Source organism: Benincasa hispida, unplaced genomic scaffold (assembly GCF_009727055.1).
Source record: "Benincasa hispida cultivar B227 unplaced genomic scaffold, ASM972705v1 Contig565, whole genome shotgun sequence".
Taxonomy (NCBI): domain Eukaryota; kingdom Viridiplantae; phylum Streptophyta; class Magnoliopsida; order Cucurbitales; family Cucurbitaceae; genus Benincasa; species Benincasa hispida.
In genome coordinates, this window is record NW_024064931.1 from 8,326 (window position 1) to 15,843 (window position 7,518).

At 29.9% G+C, this 7,518-nt stretch overlaps 1 non-coding gene across 1 annotated transcript; it reads right to left on the reverse strand.

Annotated features, from left to right (window-relative positions):
• Positions 1-2,713: 2,713 nt before the first annotated feature.
• On the reverse strand, positions 2,714-2,862 carry LOC120069739. The gene has a single exon (XR_005479652.1). It is a non-coding gene; the product is annotated as a small nucleolar RNA snoR145 (small nucleolar RNA).
• Between the last annotated feature and the right edge of the window lie 4,656 nt (positions 2,863-7,518).

Sequence of the window (7,518 nt, forward strand, 5' to 3'; positions counted from 1 at the left end):
AAACAAAAACACTCATGTGTCTGACCATTTTTTCTCAAAAATGTTTTTACATACAAGTTTGTTTGATTTCTTACATGATAAAAGTGATTTTATTAATGTTAAATTACTATAAATAACGACTATAAAATATTGAACTAATCAAAAAACTAGAAATTAACATTTTGAGGGAACTTAAATATAAACATTTATTGATAATTTTGTGTCTCACTTAAATATAAACATATATTGATATTTTATATGTAATTTTAAATTAATAGTTATTTTTAATATTTAAATTAAGGTTTTATCGACGATTTTATGTCACAAATGCCAACAAAACAAAAAAATTGTGTGAACAAAGCCCAAATTTGTAATAGACATAATTCAAAATAATGATCGTCGGAGTTGGTGGATTGGCCACTAGAGTTGCCATCAACCATGGTGGTTGGATGTTGTCGAAATTGGCCGCAAACGATGATTGTTAGAATTGACCATCAGAGGTAGTCGTTGGAATTGGCAAAGGTGGTCCTCATTGTTCTTGCAATTCTCCTCCTTTTACGAGCATTTGGAAAATTAGTGAGAAGAGGCAATAGAATAAATAAGTTAAATAAAAAAAATAAAAAATAATAATAATTCAAGGGTCTCCACAACCACAATATGGAATTCACACTAGTAAACAACTAATATTGTTGATAAAACTGCATAGAATATTATATATTATTTCAACACTTAATTTCAGAACCACAAAGACATAACTCAAATATAAATGGCTAAACCGAACATAGTTCACACATAAATATATTAAAAATCACAAAGTCTATAGTTCAAATCTCCCTACTCTCATTTATAATAAAAAGTGTAAATAACTCATTTAGAAACGGAATACGATATCGCTAACTGAGTTTTTAAGAATACCCATGCTTAGCCACTAATACTCCAACGATAAAACATAATAATTTGAGTAAAGGCACAAAATTTTTTGGCATGGCTTCATTGTTATTAAGTCTCTTGATTGTATGATTTCATAATGATCATTCGAGTATAACTAATCTTTCTTACTAATCATAATGTGATATATTGCCAAAATGATATAGTCAGCCAATTTAAGTATAAACAATTTTTTTCAGTAGATGAACAGTTAGGATTAACTCTTTCCTTATGGTTGGCCTCCTTAATGGCTTTCTTCAATTACAGAGTCATGCACTTCATAGTTGACCCTATGAGTCGATCATCTCAGCCTCTCAGCCTCTCAGCCAACCCATATGAGCATGAGGATCATACCTACCCCCTCCTCTTATGGCTTCAATTCGAGTATGTCTTTGTTTCAATAATGACAACTATTGTAAGTATGTCACGTGATGGGATTATTTGGACTGGACTACAAATTAAAATTTATTTGTAAACTTATTTTGTTTTCTTCCATTTTTATCATTCTTACTTAGTTTGTTCAGTGCAATTTCATGCCTCATCGGTAATAAACTTTTTAGTTGAAAATAGTATCAATTAAACTTTGTTCTACCCTATGGATTAGCCTCCATTTGGTCATCACATTAAGTTAGATATCATTAAACATGGAGAATTCACTTTGTTCCATTTAATATCAATTGGTATAATTTTTAGAATCATAGGAGTGCAATTTACAAATTGGTTTACTTTTAAACTATCTTCTTAAATTTTTTTTATTGAGAAGAAATTTTTGTTTAACTTACAATATAAAATATTTTTTTATGTACCAATGTTGTTAGACTCTCGTCTACAAAACTTAAATATAATACAAATAATAAATATTCCAACACATTTAAAAAACATCCAACGTTTATTTATTATTCTATTTTTATAATTTTTTCACAATAAAAGATCTATCAACATTTTATATTTTATTTTTTATAATTAACACCTCACCATTTTATACCTGAATCAAAATCTATAACTAAAATTTAATACCCATTTGATAATCATTTCTTTTTTTTTAATTTTTATATTTAAAAATTAAACTATTTTCTCGACCATTTCTTTTTTTTCAATTTTTAGTTTTGAAAATTAAAACTATTCCCTTCCTATTTCTTAACTTCATTTTGCATTCCTAAGTAGTCAAATTTTAAAAAACAAAATATATTTTGTAAATTACTTTTTTTTTTAGTTATTAGATTTTAAAACAAGGATAAAAAGAAACAAAATCATTTTTTTTAATTTTCAAATTTTAGTATGATTTTAAATAAAAAAAGATAACAAAGAAAAAAATTTAAAAAGTCCAAATAGTGTCGGTCAATACTTAATTTTCAAAAATAAAAAAAAAAAAAAAAACAAAATAATTAACCAAATGAAACCTACAATCCAGAGGATTGCCAAATTTGCCATGTGAATTTGCATGGCAACGATCATTTTCCAAATTTTTCCTGAACTCTGCCTCTCTAAATTAAACAATCTTAATTTCACAATTACGATATCTTTAGTTTGTTCTTCTTCCTTTACCAATCAGGTTAAGCATATACCTCATCAGAGGTTAACATAAAATTTCGAAAATTTCAGAGGCTAACAAAAATTATGGAAAAATGGAGCGGCCTAAACTGACTAAAATCAGGAATTTTTGTTTCACTGTGTCAACTAAGCTAAGATCGAAGTCATCCAATCAAACTGCTCAAAAGAAAATGTATCTCTCTCCAATAATCAACACTCGCGACGAAACAAAACCTAATAAACTACAGTTAGTCCAAAACAGAAAAATTATGAAATAATGAATGTCGCCGAGGGTTCCGGACGATCCAAAATTAGTGAAAATTTGGGCGTCCTACGATTCGGCAGCTAAATCTGCGAAGGATATAATTGAAAGTTAGAGGGGCCTCAATCTCAGAGTTATACTCCCCTCTGCTGGGACCTTCGCTCAAATCAAACTACCAAAAAATGCTAGTAAATTTCTGTATGAAAAACTAATAATCGAAAACCGAACCAGTTATTCAGAGCTCGGATCGGCCATCTGCTTTCACTGCGATTTCCGAAGGCAAACTTGGAGCAAAAGCGCATTGATTACAAAGGCGCCCCATCCATAGGACCCTTCGATTCGAAAACAAAGCAAGAGAGAAAAGAAAATACGACGCTCAGTGAATACGAACCAGATAGATATTCATCTTACAGAGCGATTATAACAAGTAACCACTCCGTAATCAATGATTTTTCATCTTCAATTTCGTTCTTCATCGCGTCAATTTTCACTTTTTGGAAAGAGGGAGAAATGGGGAAGATAAAGACGGAAGGCAAAATTGCAAACCCTAATTCTCCAAACCCTAGATTTCTCAGTATTGATTGTTAAAAAATCTTAAGGTTTATATAATTGTGAATACAAAGCATGAAATGGGCTGTTGGGCCCATTTGGTTGTGTATCGAAATGCAACAGCCCAAACCCATCTTTAATGATTTCGTTTTTTTTTTGGTAAATAAAAAAGGGTCTTTTAATTTTAAAAATTGAATCCTTAAACTTATATAAATGTTAAAATTGAGTCAAATCGGACCTTTAAACTTATATTACTGTTTAAATTGTAACATTTATATAAGTTTGAGAATTCAATTTATATCATTTGTGAGTCCAACTTCTACGATTATTGTAAACTCAAGAGTCCAATTTTAACACTTGTAGAAGTTTATGGGTCTAATTTTTATAATTAAAAGTTTGAGGGTGTAACTGCAACTACCACCATACTTCAAGAGTGGCTTTTACCATTTGCCCATCTTTTTCTTTTGACAAATTGTAAAAATAACCCTTAAAATTTGGTAGAAGTTGCAATTAAGTCCTCAAACTTTCAATTATAAAAATCGAACTCTCACACTTACATAATTGAATAAATTATAATAATTAAGTAATTTTAAGAATTCTATTTTTTTTATTTGATGGTCCAATTTCTACAATTAAAATAAGTTTGATAATCCAATTTCAACACTTGTAGGAGTTTGAGGGTTCAATTGTTACAATTGAAAATTTCTATGATATAATTTTAAATTTTTTTCTCGATTCTAGTATTAGTTGGGAAAAAAAAAGTTGTTTTAGGGAATTTGTTGTGTATTTTTCATTTGTCTGAGAATTTCTGCTGTTTGTTTCTTATATTAAACAATTCTCTACTTTTTAAACTCATAATTATGAGAAAATATGGTTGCTATTCTGAATTTGCGGAGGAAAACATGGCACAATGGAAATACGAATATTAATAAATATAATATTAAAATAAATATATAAACAACTAAAATAATAGGAAATAGGAAATTTCTTCAAAAATCTCAATTTTCTTCAAGATTGGTGGAGTTTCAACCAACTTATATATCTCTACAAAATCCACAAATGATCACTTATTTAAAAGGAATTTTGGCAAGAAGGAAGCGGCACACTCGGACACTATGCATAGGTGGTTGAATGACACATAACCAACACATGTGATAATGAGAAAATGACGCTTGCCATTAGGCACTATGCATGACACTAATGGGCAAGACCTTTAATATTAATATTGTTGTTTTCAAAACTTATTAGAGAAATATTATTGTTTTGGAAATTTGAGGCTAGAGGTCGAACATTGAGAACTCGACTAATGTGGAGGTCGAACGTTGAGAACTCGACAAACAAATAAAAGCTTGGAAATAATACATAAGCCAAAACTTCAACCCTCGACAAGGAAAATCTCGCGAATCTCGCTTAGGTTGTCGAAGGTTGAAGTTTCGACACACATCCACCCTCAAGATTGCAAGTTTATTACTTTTCTTTTTCCCTCATAGAGGAAATAAAGTAATGAGATGGTATACTATATGTATCTGTGTACTCGAGTTACTTCTAACAATCTATGCATTTTGTTATCATTTCAAATTAGACGGAGGCTTGTGGGATTGACGTGAAGGGGTGGGGATGGCTATATTTCTGGGAGCGAACTCCAGACGAATATGAAGCGCATGGATACAAGTTATGCCTTAGAATGAAAGAAAATTCCGAATTAGCTTTGTCTATGAACAAAAAAGTAGATCCATAATCAAAAAAGTGTTTGTGATTGTTCCAAAAGAAATGAAAGCTAGTAATCATTAATGGAAAAATAACAACAATAACAGAGAGAGTGAGAGTGAGAGAGCGAGATCTTAGGAGAGAGCGAGAGTGAGAGAGCGAGAGCGAGAGCGTGAGAGCGAGAGCGAGAGCGTGAGAGCGAGAGCAAGAGCGTGAGAGCGAGAGCGAGATCTTAGGAGAGAGTAAGAGTGAGAGAGCAAGATCTCCCCTCTCTTTTTTTCCTTTTTTTATTCCCTTCGATCATTCCTTAAGTCCCATTGGTTTGATCATGTAGAATCTGACCCATTTTTTCATTGAGCGAAAGGTACGAAATAAATCAGATTGATTTTTCGATCAAAAGAACTATGTGAAATCTTCGTTTTTTTCCTCTTTCTCTATCCCTATCCCGTGGGTACAGTGTTTGAATCAAGGAGAGAGCGAGATTTTAGGAGAGAGCGAGAGTCTTCACTTTATTTGAACTCTCCATAGAAATATATATAAAAAAAGAGAAAAAAGAGCTAATAATCATACTATAATTGAATAATCATTAGACTATAATTGAATATATTAGATTATTATACTATAATTGAATAATCATTAGACAACAAATTGAATATATTAGATTATTATACTATAATCTAAAATCATTAGACAATAAAATGAATATATTAGATTATTATACTATAAATTGAATATATTAGATTATTTATAATGTAAAACTTTATTGATTACAAAAAAAAATTGAATATACAATAGATTATTATAAAAAATTGAATATACAATAATTATTAATAAAAAAATTTGAATATACAATAAAATTGAATATATAATAAAAAAAATTATTTATTATTCAATCCTAACTATCTGGAGCCCGTCTTAGTAACGAAGGACACTTCCTTCGATTATGTCCTAACTGGTTACAAAATCCACATTGTTGTCGAGTAACTGGTTCTGTCCAATCCATCTCGTTGTGATAACGTGAACTTTTCGGGTGTCAGTTTATATTTATCGTATCGGGTGTCAGTTTCAAATTCAAAAGTTCAACAAAGCAATTGAAGATATCAAAGGAATAAATCAGAGTTGTCTAAGTTTTTTTGACAACATGAGTTTAGAGCAATGGACTTGCACATGATGGAGGATTCAGATATGGGTGGATGACGACAAGTCTATCAGAGTGCATAAATGGAGTCCTCAAATGAGCTCGAATGTTGCCTATAAATGCTCTTGCTCAGATAACATTCTTCAAATGCGTGAACTATTTTGAGAAAAGAAAAGCAGAAATAAGGGATACATTGGAGCGTCAAGATAAACCCAGGACCTGTTGATCCCGATGTTTTGTACGACCAGTCCATTCATCGATCATATGTTGTATGGCGAGATCGTACTACTGGAGAAATATCTTGCAGACGTCGAGAGACAAGTTTTATTCAGTTGGACTAGCATCTGATCACAACCTTGGTCGAGAGATGGAGGCCCAAGACACATACATTTCATATGTCTGTTGGAGAAACCCCATTCCTATACATCTCATTCTCATTTCTATACATAACTAAACACTGTCATTCTAGACATTTCTTATTCTTAGACATTTATAATGTCTTTAAACCAAATGAGCCCCTATGTTGAAAGTAAGGAGAGCTATACTTATACCTAAAGTAACGAGTTAACCTAACTAGTAAAAACTTGAAATTAAGCCCTTCAATATTTTGCTGAACTACTCTTAGAACATAAAATTTGTTACCGTGGAATCCTTAGCATTATAGAATTGTTACATGCGTAAAAAAGGAGATTAAAGTGTTATAATATAACCTTTTGTTTAACCTTTTAAGAGTTTAGATTGACGTGAAAAAAATATTTTTCAAAAAGCTCATTTTTATTTAAATATTTTTGATAAAAATTGTTAAAAATACTCTTTAAAACTATTTCGAATAGTTGCCAAACATTTAATTTTTTTTCAAAATGATTTATTTTGTAAATTAAACACAAAATGCTTTCCAAACCCACCCTTAATTTTTAAGATTGATTTCAAAATTTGTAATTCAAATAATGTTCTAAAAACAACTCATGTATATTTAAATGAAGCGGTATGTTAGAAAAATCAACACATTCCTAAAATCGTTTGCGTTATAAACTTAATTAAATTGTGTAAATTATAAACAATTTTTAGAATAAAAATGTTCATAAAGATATTAAGTCGTTTAAAAGAAAAATTAATACTGACATACAAATGTACAGATCATGTAATATATGGTTTGAAACTCCATACCACAATTATAAAAAATATATATATATTAATAATTTTTATAAATAACCTTAATATCTAGAAAACAATTAACCACCTTTTTTTTTTTTGACATCGCGTTCGACAGGTTACTATAACAAAAATTACTCATAAAAATCAACATGAACAATAATAGTTATTCATAACAACAGAAATAACATGGTTCAAAAGAAAAAAGAACAATAACAATCTGTCTTTAATAACAATTAACAACCAGTTCCCTTTTATTTTAATAATAGAAACT